The 14,377-nt window shown below is 42.3% G+C and overlaps 1 protein-coding gene across 2 annotated transcripts in view; it reads left to right on the forward strand.

The window, feature by feature from the left end:
* Positions 1-265: 265 nt before the first annotated feature.
* Positions 266-14,377, forward strand: part of SLC6A1 (solute carrier family 6 member 1) — a 59,342-nt gene continuing 45,230 nt past the window's right edge. The window contains exon 1 of one of the 2 annotated variants that reach the window (XM_051982332.1): positions 266-465. The gene's annotated coding sequence lies outside the window, so the exon portion shown is untranslated. Of the gene's footprint in view, positions 466-1,632; positions 1,733-14,377 lie in introns of those variants that run through there. The other variant, XM_051982343.1, reaches the window with a different exon arrangement.

A 14,377-nucleotide genomic window follows, 5' to 3' on the forward strand; every position in this document is an offset into this window, starting at 1 on the left:
GGAAGAGAAGGGAGGGAGAAAAGAATAGAAAAGAAGGGGAAAGGGGGAGAAAGGAAAAGGAGGGAGGCCGAGGGGGAGAGAGGAAGGGAGCGCTCTGTACTGAGGAACACTGGGCTGCTGGGAGGGGAGGGGAAGGCAAGAGAGGAGAGAAGGAAGGGGGTGGGCTGGCTCGGGCCCGGCCCCGCCCCCGGGTGCCCATTCTGGGCTCTGAGCGGCGGCTCCAGCGCCCCTCCTCTGGCAAGCTGCGGAGCTTGGGAAGGAGAGCGAGCGAGTGGAGCGGAGAGAGGAGCGGGAGCGAATGTTCAGAACGGTGCTGCCTGGCTTCGGGCAGCGCGACGCAGCTCAGCAGAGCGCAGCGGACGGAGCGGAGCCTTAACCGGCCCATGCGCTTCCTCCAGCCGCCCCAGGAGCGCAGTCCCGGCCCGGCCCGGCCAGGTCCCATCCCGGCCCCGGCCCCGGCCGCAGGTAGGAAGGCTGGCTGACTGCTTCGGGGTTCTCTGCTCCCGGAGGGGTGCGGGGAACGAAGGGGTGACTACCCGGGACCCACATCTGTCTCGCGGGGAGTCTGGACAGCCTCCCTCTGGAGCTGAACCTTGCGCCTTCTTATCCAAAGAACTCGGGGGTGAAGGGCGGGGGAGGGGGGTCGGTGTTGGGTTCTCAGAAGGGTGGCGAGGAGAGCAAGAATTGAGGGTAGGAAAGAGAGGAAAGGCAGAGAGAGAAAGAGAGAGAGAGAGAGAGAGAGAGAGAGAGAGAGAGAGAGAGAGAGAGAGAGAGAGAGAGAGAGAGAGAGACTTAGGGAGACAACGCTGGGAGACTGGAATTGGGAACATCTGCCCCGTTACCCATTTCCCCCACCAATATGCTCAACTGAACTGGGATCCTCCCTAAAGAATTTGGGGAGAGTTCCAATATGGAAAAGAGACGGGAGCTCTTCTAGGCTCCTGATTCTATATTCCACTCTTCCCAGCATTTCGGGGCTAACTGCCCTCCCTTCCCAATCCAAGTCCCAACTCTCTGCTGGAGCTGGGCTCTCGACGATCGCCTCGAATGCCTTCCCTCCCGAGCCAGCCCTCCCCCCATCCCCGTGATCTGTCCCTTCCATATCAGTGTCCCCCACCCCATATCCCAGTTATTCTTCCAGGGACTAGTAGCCGCGAGGGTGTCTGGAACCTGAGATCCGAGACACCTCTGAACCCCTGATCGGGACGGCTAAGAAAAAGAACCCCAGCTTTTTCTCTGGGCTCTTTGCAAAGGGAGCTTCGAGGGTCTTTCCGATATGTTAGCTTTGTGTTTCAAGAAGCGCTGCAGGACAGCTGTTCTGTTACCTGTGGGCTACTGTTGTGTCATCTCCGTGTATGACAGCTGCGTTCAACTTGTGGTACAGGTGTAATCTTGAGGTGTTTCAGATGAGTTCTAGTTTAGGTCAGGGGAGATGTACGGAGTCCAAAAAGCACATTTTCCTCTAGAACCTTTTTCTTGTGTGACCGCTGCCTCCGCCACCACCAGCCCCCCCCCTCCTCTCGGTCTTGCCCCCTCCCCCGTCCAGCCCCAAGGGTAATTCTTAAGGACTGGGGTTCGGTCTGGTGACATTTTCATTAAAAATGAAAACTGATTTTTTCCTCCCCTACAAAGTCCTGCCTCCCAAGGAGACCAACCTTTTCCTCTGGTTAAGATCCCAAACCAGAAAGCTCCAAGTCTTTTGTCTTGAAGAATTTCCGAGCAGCAAAGCTTCGTAAGTGAACGTCTGAACTGCCGCCGCTTCTTGTTCTGAATCTCCCTCTTGGCCTGTCACTGCTTTCACTGCTTTCACAAGATGAAGTGGGAGGGGGGGGGCGGGTAGAAGAGGTCTAATGTACATACTAATTATGTATTGAGAACATTTTCTTTTGACGTGAACTTTTTCAAAAATAAATGTTCAAGCGGTTTTTTTTTTAACGGAGAACCCCCTTCCCCCCAAGGTCGCAGGAGAAGATGGGGGACCTCAGATCCACAAAAGAGGTCAGCCGTGAATTTTAGGTAAATGATCCCTTGGGGAGTCTACAAAGAAAAAGAACAATTTTCTTTCTTCTGGGCAATGAAAGGGAGGGTGGAGGGAGCCTCTGCTGCCTCCAAGCCATCGGAGCCAACAAAATGGTCAATTTCCATCCCGTTTTCCCCTAATCAGATATGAATCAGACGATTCTTCATTACCCAGGTTTGGGGCAGTGAGATGACCTTGACCTTAGAAGTTGAAGACTGGGACATACATATTGACATCTCAGTAACAAGCAGAGCAAAATGGTTGAGGCGATAGTCATGCTGAAACACTGAGAGGAAAACAAAGGGAGCTTTTGAGCCAAGAGCTGGATTCATGGTGGGTTCCAGGACAAACGGCAGGTCCAGGGGCAATGGTGGAGACAAAGAATAGAGCCGAGCTTGTTTCAGAGAGGAACAGCAGCCCAAGCTGGGGTTTCCAACGTGAATTGAAATAACAGCCCGCTAAGCAGTCACAAGGAGTAAGGGAGAGGATAGATGAGAATAAGAGAACTACCCCAGAGGAGTAGATCCTACAATTTTGAGGGCTTTGCCTGCTCCCTGCTGGACAGATGGTTAGCAAGATGTAAGGACTTCCCCAAGTCTGGATGAAAAAAAAATGCTGTTTCCCAAACATCAGGGAATGATTGCTATGTTCTAGTCAGGAAATGGGGGGAAGGAGAAACTTAGGCTACAAAAGGAAGCAAGAGAATTCAACAATAAATGAATCAAGGCAATATGTACAACAATCTTGGGGTCCTGAGGGACCTCCAATTTTACCTTCAGGGAAACAAACTATGTGATATCAAGCATACAGTAAGTGCTCAGTCAGTGTCTGGCGAAAAAAGATACATAAGGTTGTGATTCTCTCTTTGGTGTAATCAAACTCAATGCCCTAAATATCTCCTGAAAGAAATGAATACAAATTCAGATTGCAATTGACAACTACCTCTATGGCATCCTATTTCAGCAATTCCATGGTGCAAGATTAAGGGAATGTGCTGTCAGAGGGTTTTATTTGGAGTGGAAAGAGCATTGGATCAGGAGCTGTAGGATCTTGATTCTAGTCCCAGCTCTGCTACTCACTAGCTGTGTGACCTTGACCAAGCCAGGATCCTTATCTGAACCATCCCTATATAACAAGGGATAGGGACCAGATAATCTCAAAGGACCCTTCTAGCCCATAGTGTATATTTTCTTAAAAGTAACACTCTCAGTTCCTTTTTATGAAAGTCTCATAGGTGTCTCGAGTTCAATATAAAATACAGTCTAGAACAAAGGTCAGACTATTTGTTTGGCATTGCATAAAAAAAGGGTCCTAGTGGCGTATCTCCTTTTTCAGTAGCATAGACATCCTGAGCCAGTCAGAATTAGAAAATGTCTTTTTCTGCTTCCTTCTTGCTTGTAAGTGGATTATGAGATGAATGTCAAATCTTACCTCTTTGGTTCTATTCAACAAACCTATATCCATTATTACTTCCATAGTTAAGGTAGCTGAAAATAGCCCAGCTGATTATAAAATGAGATCACCATTCAGGAATAGCCAAAGATGAAATTGACAAATTGGCAACCACATGCATTTATTAAACACCTACTATGTGCCCGAAACTATGTGCCCACTGGAGATTTAAAAAAAAGGCTAAAAAACCCCAAGTAAACAACAACAAAAACAAACAAACAAACAAACAAACAAAAAAAACCCAACAATCTCTGTACTCAGAATGCTTGGTCTAATGGGTAAGATTTCTATTTGAAAATAACCAAAGACCAAGTGGGATAACCTTTCATGCCATTCATCCTTGAACATCCATATTGCTGGACTATATCTGCTAACCCTAGAGAGGACAGATGGCTGAAATTCAAAACTGGCCTTCACTGAATGACTGTCCACCTGTTCTGTGATTATTCAAGATGGTAAATAAACCCCGATGCTTCAGAGAAGGGGAGACAATGACATAATTACTATAAACATCTACTCATCAGTTGCAATCCTGATGCTAAATTGAATTAGTGCCATTTAACTCCCTTATACAACCTAAAGTAAGAGAGAAATGTTCTATCAGTGACCTCTCTATGTCTGGTTGTATACCCTCTCAATTCAACCATGTATAATGTTCCAAGCCTTTCTCTGCCCATAGTATGGTGTAGAGAGACACATTTCCTTTAGTAATGAAAAAGCCCAGCATTGACTCTGATTGGAATAAACAGCAGTTCCCCTTTTTCCTGGCTTGAATGGCTTGTTAATCACAAGCCATGGCAGTGCCTCTTCAACTGCCTCCGTGGATTTGGCTCCCACTCCCTAGTCCTTCAGGCTTTTGCCTGCATTTCTCTTTCTCCAGAGGTAATTGGAATGAATTGGTGCATTATAGGGGGGGAAAGCTGTAAGCGCTAAATGCCAAAAGGAAGCCAAAAAAGAGGGCTTCCTAAAGCCTGTTGCCAAAGTAGCTTTCAGGCAGACCCCACACCATTTTCAACCTCTTTCTTATTGCCTCCCTGGGAAACCAATAGAATAGCAGGGTTGCTATTGGGGTCACTACCATGTGGTCCAGAAGATGGCTGGCTTGACATGAGCCAGGGCTAAGGAAAGATGGTGTGGGGGTGGCAACAGGAGCTGTCCAGCTATGTGGAGGATGAGCCATTTTGTGGATGAATTAATTGAGAGAATGAGAGATGGGGATGACAGGTGTGTTTCAGAGGAGAATGATTATGATAAATGGAGTGTAGCCCAGCATTATATAACTGATTGTCAAGTCACAGGGCAGGCTTGTATATCATAGGAGAGCCTCCCCCCCATTCTCACAATATACAACAACGCATAAAAACAATACTTGATATAGTGGGGAAAGATTGGATCTTTGAAATCAGAAGACTTGGATTCAACTCCCAAGTGAAATTTAAACCAAATCACTTGATTCTTCATTGACTTCTATTTCTTCATCTGTCAAAGAAATCTAAATGTTCTAGCTTTAATTCCTATGGTCCTATGGTTTCTAGTGCTGTTGTCAGGGTTAATAAACAATACGATACTCTTTAATACTGTGTAAGCAGTCTTTAAAAATGAATCATATATTGGTCCCTAGACTCCTAGAATTTGATGTGGACAGGATCTAAAAGGTTATTTAGTTCCTCCTTCTCCATCCACATCCCTGTGCCTGGTGCATAATCCCCTCCTTCAACAGGTTCTCAGAGGTCCACTTCCACGTTTCCAGGCTATGCCCCCAATAATATAACCTAATCCAATTCAATGAACTATTATTAGGTACTTGCTATGTATGAGGCAAGGTGTCAGGCTCTTGGACTACAAAACCAAACAAAAATTCTCTGCCCTCAGGTAACTTAATCATATTTATCTTTTTCTTACTGCATAGCAGAGAAAAGGTATTGTGTGATGAAAGCATGTTGGGACTGACCAACAATTATTAGCTTTGTAACCAGAGCGATTCAAATTGATTTTGCCGAGGCTCCATTTTCTCATCTGTTAAATGAAAATGATAAGATTTGCACAATCTACCTCATAGAATTGTTGTGGTAAAATTGATTTATAGGCTTCAAAACATAAATGTGAGTTCTTGCTGTGTTTATCTACTCCAAAGAAAACATAATCAGCTATTGGAGAGTTGTACCCTTCTATAATTTTCTAAATAGTATCGCTGTCTTTGAGAACCAATTTCCTATGGATGGGATAGATGGTAGCGAATGGAGCGGTCATTTCGGTTTTACTTGATCGGATATGACAACGAGATGGCATCCAATTCGATCTGAGCTGCCCACAGTGAACATTTGTCTATTTTTATATTTCTTGCAAATTGGAAATTACAAGGTGGTCAGAACTTGCCATGTGATTGGCTGTGGTGTTCTCAAAGGGGGGTAGAATTGCATCTCAGTGGAACAGGCTGCCTTGGGGTTCCAGAGTCATCCATGCCAAGAAGGGACAAATCCCTGTTTGCTGTTATGACCTTGGGACAGGCTTTGTGCTTCTGCGGATATAGCTGTTGACATGTTTTATTAGTAATAATTGGAACAATAGCTCACACAAAATCAGAGAGCTAGAAGTTACTTCAGAGACCATTTAATTGAACCCCTTTATTTTGTCCATGAGGGAAAAGACACTTAGTGAGGGTAAGTGGCTTGCCTAATATCACACTCACACAGGTAGTTAACAGGTCCTTTAACTAGAGGGAAAAAAGGAGGAGATAAATATTTACATAGTGCCCACTGTGCTAGGCAGATTTTAAAAATTGTTTTTAAATATCTCATTTGATCCTCACAATGGATCCTGGGAGGTAGGTGCTATTATTATTATTACCACTTTACAAGTGGGGAAACTGAGGCAGGCAGAGATTAAGTGATTTGTTCAGGGTCACATAGCTAAATTAGTGTCTGAGGCTGAATTTGAACTCAGGTCTTCCTGACTCCTGACCCAATGTTCTGTCACTGCACCACCTAGCAGCCCAACACTCCACTGGACCACTAAATTTTTAGGTTTATAAAGAATTTTACATATAGGATCATAGATTTGAAGTTGAAGAGTCCTCAAGGGCCAATTAATCCTTTTCTCCTTTTACAACTAAGAAAACTGAACGGGAGTAAGATTAAGCCTGAGGTCATATAACTAAGAAGTGTCTAAGGAGGATTTCAAATTCAGATCTCCCTGAGTCAAATCCAGTGTTCTAGCTACTATATCCCTCTACTTTCAACTTGAAAGAATAGCTCTTCTAAGTGACAGTCACAAGAGGAGGGAGCATGATATATTTGCTTGGGTGGGTAGAGACCCTGGATTGAAAGCCAGTAGACCTATTCCCGAGTCCTGGCTATTAATCCTAAATTTTATGATGTTGGAAAAATCACATCACTTAGCCTTACTTTTCTCACTGTAAGATAAAAGGGTTGGAAAAGGCTAATTGTTAAGAAACCTTCCAGCTCTGAATCCTGTAGTCCTATTATGATTTCCCAAACAGTGCAGCTCCATGGATAGACCACTGGACCAGTGATGGAGAAAACAGAATTTTGTTTCTAGCTTTGTCATGAAGGAGCTGTGTGGCCCTGAATTAGTCATTTGCTCTCTCTACCTTTCAATTTCCCCTTTAATAAATTGAGGGTTATGGACTATTTCTGGGGTTCATACCTCAGGGTCCATGAACCATTTTTGGGGAGGAAATATTTTGATAACTATTTCCATAAAATTATTTTTTTGGTAATCCTATGTAGTTTATTTTATGCATTTAAAAACATTTGGAGAAGATTTGGACTGACGTTAAAAAAATGATTGTGAACTCCTGGACCGATTAATCAGTGTGATCCCTTTCAGTTCTGTGGTTAGATGCTTTCTCCTTCTGTAAGACAGGCGCCCAGTGCCTTCACTCCTTATCCTGAAGGGACAATTCATGAGAATCTCTTTGGGGTTCAAGAGGACTCGACACTTTTATCCTGTCTGCTGCCTCACTCACCTAGAATTTTAAATTATATAGTGCTGGGACAGTGAAGAGAGGGCACATCCGAAAATTGATTATCTTCCCTCAGCTCTGAAGTGTGCTAGTAAGGAGATGGCACCCAGGGGCAGTCTTTATACCCATCTGGTAGCTTATCCTTGTTTGTCATCCACAGGAGACAGTCCTACCTATCTCAGGTGCCAGGGATCACTAGAAAGGAGAACAGAAGAGATGTTATGAATGAGCCATTCTCACTCCCTGGGACACAAGTCAAGGGAAGCAGTCTCAAACACTTTCAGGCATTAAGGGCACATCCTCCTCTGGCAGAAAAGGTGGTATTCTGTTTTGAGCCTTGGCAACTCATTTCTAGGCTTTCACACTCAAATCTGGAGCCAACAAGAAGGGAATTGCTTGTCCACCACTACTGAATAGCCTTCCCACGAAGATGAATCAACAACTCCATAAAGGTTGAAAAATCAGCCTTGAGCTGCAGAAACAGCACTGAATTTAGAGGCAGTAGCCTTAAGTTTGAATTCTGGATTTGCCTGGACAACCCATGACTCTCCGGAGACCTCCCACCTGTAAATTAAGGAAGTTGGATTAAATAGCCTCTAAGTCCCCTCCAATTTTACACTTATAGTGTTATCCAATTTTATATTTCTAGTCTTTTCCAATTATTTCACGTGCTGCTGTGATAATGTAATAGCTACCATTTATTGAATACTTTAAAGTTTGCAAAGAGTTTTAAATAAGTTATCTCATTTGATTCTAACAACAACCCTGGGAGATTGGTTAGGGTCTTCATTTTATAGCTGAGTAAACTGAGGCAGGCAAAAGTTATGTGATTTGCTCAGTCACAGAGCTAAATCAACAAAGGTCTGAAGCACAATTTGAACTATCTTCCCAAACAGTTAAATGGTGCAATGGAGAGAGCACCATTCCTGGAGTCAGGAAGCTTTGAGTTTAAACCCAGCTTCAGACACTTACTAACAGTGTCACTTAATCCTATTTACCTCAGTTTCTTCATTTGTAAAAATGAGTTGGGAAAAGGAAGTTGGGCAAATCGCTCCAGTAACTTTGTCAGAAAGACCCCAAATAGGATCGCAATTCAACAACAACTGCGACATCCTGACTCCAATTCAAGTGACAGTCATGCAGCAAGCAGTTTATGCTGACCCACGCCTATTGTCATCCCTTTGGACACTAATCATTGCCCTTTGGGGAAATTTTATTTTTGTGAACTCATTTTGAAAATCCCACATCTCTGGGTCAAAGCAAATCAAATTCCAGAGGAATTCTCCATTCTAGATCCTTGTTCAGAAGAAATCAAGTGGGATCCAGTATCAGAGTCAGGTAGGCAGGTAGCACGTATTTATCCTTGCACACTGGGCAGGGGATTAGTAATCTCATGCTTTCCTTACCAACACTCCTTCAAGAAAGACCAATCCAGGGACATCGGATCATGGAACCAGGTAAGGTGGTGGCTTCTGAAAACACACCCAGCATTCTTGCCACTACTGCTTCTGACCCCAGATCCAATGAGCTTTCTATTACCAAATTACTTCCTCTTAGAACCAACAGCTGACACCTGGAAGAGCTGTTCTTTCAGACTGTGAATGTCAATGGCTATACCCACAGGCAGAAGCACATGTCTCCAGGTCAGACCATCACAAGCTGATTTAATCTCTTCCCTTTAGGGAGTGACATGCTCCATTACATCACATATAAGAGAGCAATTCATCTCCCTATGATTACCCAGCCCTACAGCCCCCAGCCCCTATTCTGGGTTCAGAAACTGGTAACTTCATGTAGTGGGAAAAAACACTTTTAACAACTGAGTGCCTGCCTTCAGTTCCCAATACTCCTCTTTGTATGACCTTAAGCAACTACTAATTCTGAGATTCATCTGTAAATAACAGAGTTGGCCAAGATCTCTAAGACCCCTGCTCTTGTTGGTTGCTATTACTGCCTATCATTTATTACTCTTTTTAGATTCACCTTCATCTTAAAATAGGGGCTTTCCCTCTAACTTAACTCTGATAATGTGACTCAATGAATCCCATGGGGGGATTTGAACCCATCAGGACAGGGTCACAATAGGTTGAACAAGATCTTTGAATCATAGTAAGAGAGTACTGTTGGCTTCTGTTCTTGCCAAGCTTCTCTTAAAAGGACCAGAATAAAGAAGCAGCTACCCTTAGACCAGTCATGTTCTTCTAGAAATGGTCAATAGGTCTACATCACAGAAGCTCACAGAACTTGGAGCTGAGAGCTGGGTACAACTTTCCTTAATTTGGTATTCATTCCAGTGACCCATACTAGTAGTTTGCATAAAGAATCTGTGATTTAATGGAGGAGGACGGGGTAAGAAACAGAGGGAGAAGTGGGAAAGACTTGAAGATAGGGTTCTAACTTTATCAAGATCTTTAAAGGTTCAATGAGAAGATATATTTGAAAAGATAAGTTTATGATTTGTTTCTTAAGACCTAGAGCTAGAATGGAGTCTCACAAAATATATACTGTAATCTTCTCAGTTTACATATAAGAAAACAGAGGCCCATAGAGAGTATGTGACTTGTCCAACATTCCAAGTAAGTGTCTACTAAAATATACATAAAATTTATCTAGAAGATACATTTAATTCTAGTTGTTTAGTACAGTGGAGTAGAGCAAAAAGAATTTGGTTCTAGGAGGGAGTTGGAAGATTTAATTTATAGTTCCAATTCTCTATTAGCTATATAACCTTGAGTAATCGATCTCCTTCTATGAGCCTCAGTTTCCTTATTTATTAAATGGAGACTGCTCCTTCTATAATTCTTTTCAGTCCCCATATTCTGTGATTCTCCAAAAGAGCGGAAGGAAATCAGCATGCATGGCTTCCTCCTCCATTTTCCCCCTTTCTAATAGCTTCCCCCAAATTAATGACTTGAGTGGAAGATAATGGCTCTTTCTTTGAATGGCATTGAATGCCATTAATGATATGGTACAGATGTAGCAGTGTTAATTATACTGTGGATATTAAGTGAAAATCTCAAGCCCAGAGGAGGTAAAAGGCGCCACTAGAATTGTGACTGCAGAGCTTAAAAGGCTATGTCATTGTCATATGCAAATGAAGAGCTCAGACCCTGCAACCCTGTCCAAAAGCATCCACTATCACTTAGGCTCATTGTCTACACAGGGTGGTGATATTGGGGGTGACTCCTTGCAGGGAGAGAAGTGCATGCTTCAGAACCATTGGATAAAAACAGGTTTCAAGGATCTTCTTTAGGGACTGAGCCTGGTGAAGGCAGTGTCTACATGGACAGATATGGGAAAGCAAATCAATCTGGGATCCCTAAAAACAGGGTAATTTGGAACCCAGATTTTTCTAGCTTGTATGGATATATTTCCAAGTCTACCAATCAATCAATCAATCAATAAGAGTGCTAAGCACTGGGCATACTCAAAAAAAAAATCCCTGTTCTCAAAAATCTCAAAAACAATCCCTTTGACAGGGGATAACATTTCATTAAGGGACAAAATGTATACATGTATATAGTATACACACATACACACATATATGTTTATAGATATATAGATATACACAAATATATACATACACACATATACACACAAATAAACCCAACTAGCTCTAGCCAAGTGTCTTTCTCTCTCTGGGGCTCAATATCTTTCTTTCTCTGTAAAATGAGGTTATTGGGCCAGATGAATTATCTTAAAGGTTCCTTCTAGTTCTAACATTCTTTTATTCTAACTCCCCTAAGGCCTCTGAATCTGTGTTCTCATCCATGCAATGAGAATTATAAAAACCTGTCTAGCTGTTGTTGAGGTCTCTGAATCCTATATCTGGAGCTGGAAGGGACTTTAGAACCACTTAATCTAAATTCCTCATCTTAGGCCCAAAGTAACTGAGGCCCAAGAGGCTAAAATGGAAGGCTTGCTACTGGAAACACCTGGAGGCAAGCCAAAATCTTTGTTAAATACATATTCCAGCTCAATGAAGACCAGTGGTTGGCTAATATTGTCTATTGGATTTCATTTCTGAGCTATCCTTTTTCTGTCCCCTCCCCTGCCCTTCTCCCTGCTTGCCTCCCACTTATCCTGCTCCTACCAGGTTTCGCTACCCTTGTCCTTACTCCAGGACCATTAGCACCTGGCAGACTGAAGGGAAGTGCCTAGAATAATAGAGCTGGTAGAAGGATTCTGGTTGCCGTGACAACGGAACATGTGCCCTCCAAAGATAATGGGGGAGCCAGAGCCCAGAGCTTGATGCTCTGTGTGTGGAATGTTGATTCCAGCAGCTCTGTTGAATTTGTTTGTGGGGGCTCATCTCTTCTCCCATTGCTCTTCCCTTCCCCACAGGAAAAGTGTTCATACTGCTAGGAAAATGGCCATGCCCTCCTTGGTTTCTGGTGGAAAGACAATATTGAAAGAGTACTTGGAACCAAATGGAGAGAGAGGCTGTCAAACACTCATTTCCCTGACCTACAGGGTTGAACATTGGAAACTGATGTTTATATGTGCACGTGGCATGGGGAAGCATTTTATTTTTTATTTTTTCAATTAACAAGCATTTATTTTTCTCTCTTCTTATTTCCCCATCATTTTTTTTTTCTTAAAGAAAAATGAGACTAAATTCTTTTGGAACTTAGGCCGCTTGAACTGGCATTTCAATTATAATTAATTTTGCCCCTTACAAAAAAAAGAAAAATGAAGTCCTTGTTAAAAAAAATGTGTAGTCAAGCAAAATAAATTCTCTCATTGGCCCTGTCCAAAATGAATGTCTCATTCTACAGCTTGAGTCCATCACCCCACTGTCAGGAATTGAGTAATATACTTCATTATAGGTTCCCTGTAATTGAATCAACCAGTCACTTCATCAATCAGATTTCTCAAGTATTTTAGATTTCTTTGTCTTTACAATGTTGTTGTTATTATATGAAATATATTCCTGATTCTGCTTCACTTTACTCATCATCATTTCATACCAGTCTTACCAGGTTTCTCTAAAACCATTCCTTTCCTTATTTCTTATAGTAAAATAGTACTCTATCACAATTTGTCTGCCATAGTTTGTACGCCCATATCCTAATTGATAGATACTCCCATAATTTCCAGTTCTTTGCTACCACAAAAAGAGTGAAACAGTTCTATTTGCAGCCCTCTGAGACGGTTGGATCAATTGCCCTTAAAGTTCCTGCCAACTCTAAATCTATAATCTATCTCCATTCTCAACACTAGTAAAGACAAATCCATCCCAGGAGAAGTGAACATCAAAAGAAGAGCTTTAGGGCCAGGCAAAGCCTCAAAGCCCATATGCTAGATTCTTAATTTAGGGTCCATGGACTTACTGGTAAAAAAATATTTTTACAATATTTGAATATAATCAGCTTCTTTTGTAATCCTATGTGTTTCAAATTATGTATTTAAAAATATTATACATAGTACAGACTTCGCCAGAGAAGATCTATGGTACAAACAAGGCAAAGAACTGCTGACTTAAGGTGTGGAATGTTTACAATTTATTTCAGTGACAGTAATGCCCATGTTGGTGAAATCATGATTTATAGGATTATAGACAGAGCTGCAAAGGATCTCAGACTCTACCAAATTCTTGCTCTTGCTCGCTCTGGCTTTTGTCTCTATCTCCTCTTTTATTCACTTTTTGTCTCTTTGTCTTTCTCAGTTTCTCTGTCTCTGTCTCTCTTTGTCTCTTTTCCCATTTCTTTCTCTCTTCTTCGTCTCCTTTCTCTCTTCTCTTTTCCCTTCCCTTTCTCTCTGTCATTTTCTCTTTTTTCTCCCCTTTCTCTTTTTCTGCTTTTTTTCTTTTATTCTCTCTTTGTGTATCTCTCTTTCTGTCTGACTCTGTCTCTCTGTTTGTTTTTATCTCTATGTCTCTCTCTGTTCCTCCCTGTCTCTGTCCATCCCTCCATCCCTCTCACCTTCTTTCTTCTTCCCTCCCTCTCTCTCTCCTTTCTTCTTCTTCTCTTTTTCTTTTTCTTTTTTCTTCTATCTCTCATTTCTCTTCTGAAGGATCATCATTTCATAAAATCATACATTGTTAGGTCTGAGAAAGATCTCTAAGATTATCCATTCTTACCTCTTCTTTTGGTGACAGATATCTAAACTGAGAAAAGAGGTGACTTATGCAAGACCGTATAGCTAATAGGAATTGGGAAGTACCTCACTAAGTGAAAACTGGACAGAACCGCTGTGATTATCCAGCTTAACCATTACCTAAAAAAATCCCCTCTACAATGTCCTTAATCAGGTAGTCCTCAAGATACCATTCCAATACCTTCAAATGATGGAGAATTAATGAAAGGAGCTAGCATGACATATTGGATGGCATTCTGGACCTGGAATAAAAAGACTTGACTTCAAATTCCACCTCAGTCCCCTACCAGCTTTATGGCAAGTATTTTAAACCCTCCACACTTTAGTTGTCCCATTTGTGGAATCAGGGACTTGACCTCTAAGCTCCTTTCCAGTAACCCCATAATTCTGTTAACTCCCCAGTGATCTATTCCACTCCTAAAGATCTCTAGCTAGTCTTCAGCTGTCTGAGTCAGTCACACTTCTTTCCCTTTGTTAACCTAAGTCTCCAATTTAGGGGATGACCCTTATGAACAAATTGGTGAAATCCAGTGATTTTGAGAATTTTGAGGAAAGTGAAAAGACTGTAACTGAAATTAAGCAATATGTCAAATCCAGGCCATCTAATTGGAAACTGAGTACCAAATAGGGGAAACAAGTTATCCAAGTCTGCAGTGAAGTCAGGGCAAAAAAAGAGACTAGATCAACTTTATACTATGGATAAAGGAAGAGTTTTTTTGGACCAAACTAGGGATTTATATAACAAGACAGTATGAGGGAATATTCCTACCAGGGCAGCTAGATAGCGCCACAGTACCTAGAGCATTGGACTTGGAATCCAG

This window comes from Antechinus flavipes, chromosome 1 (assembly GCF_016432865.1).
Source record: "Antechinus flavipes isolate AdamAnt ecotype Samford, QLD, Australia chromosome 1, AdamAnt_v2, whole genome shotgun sequence".
NCBI classification, from domain to species: Eukaryota; Metazoa; Chordata; class Mammalia; order Dasyuromorphia; family Dasyuridae; genus Antechinus; species Antechinus flavipes.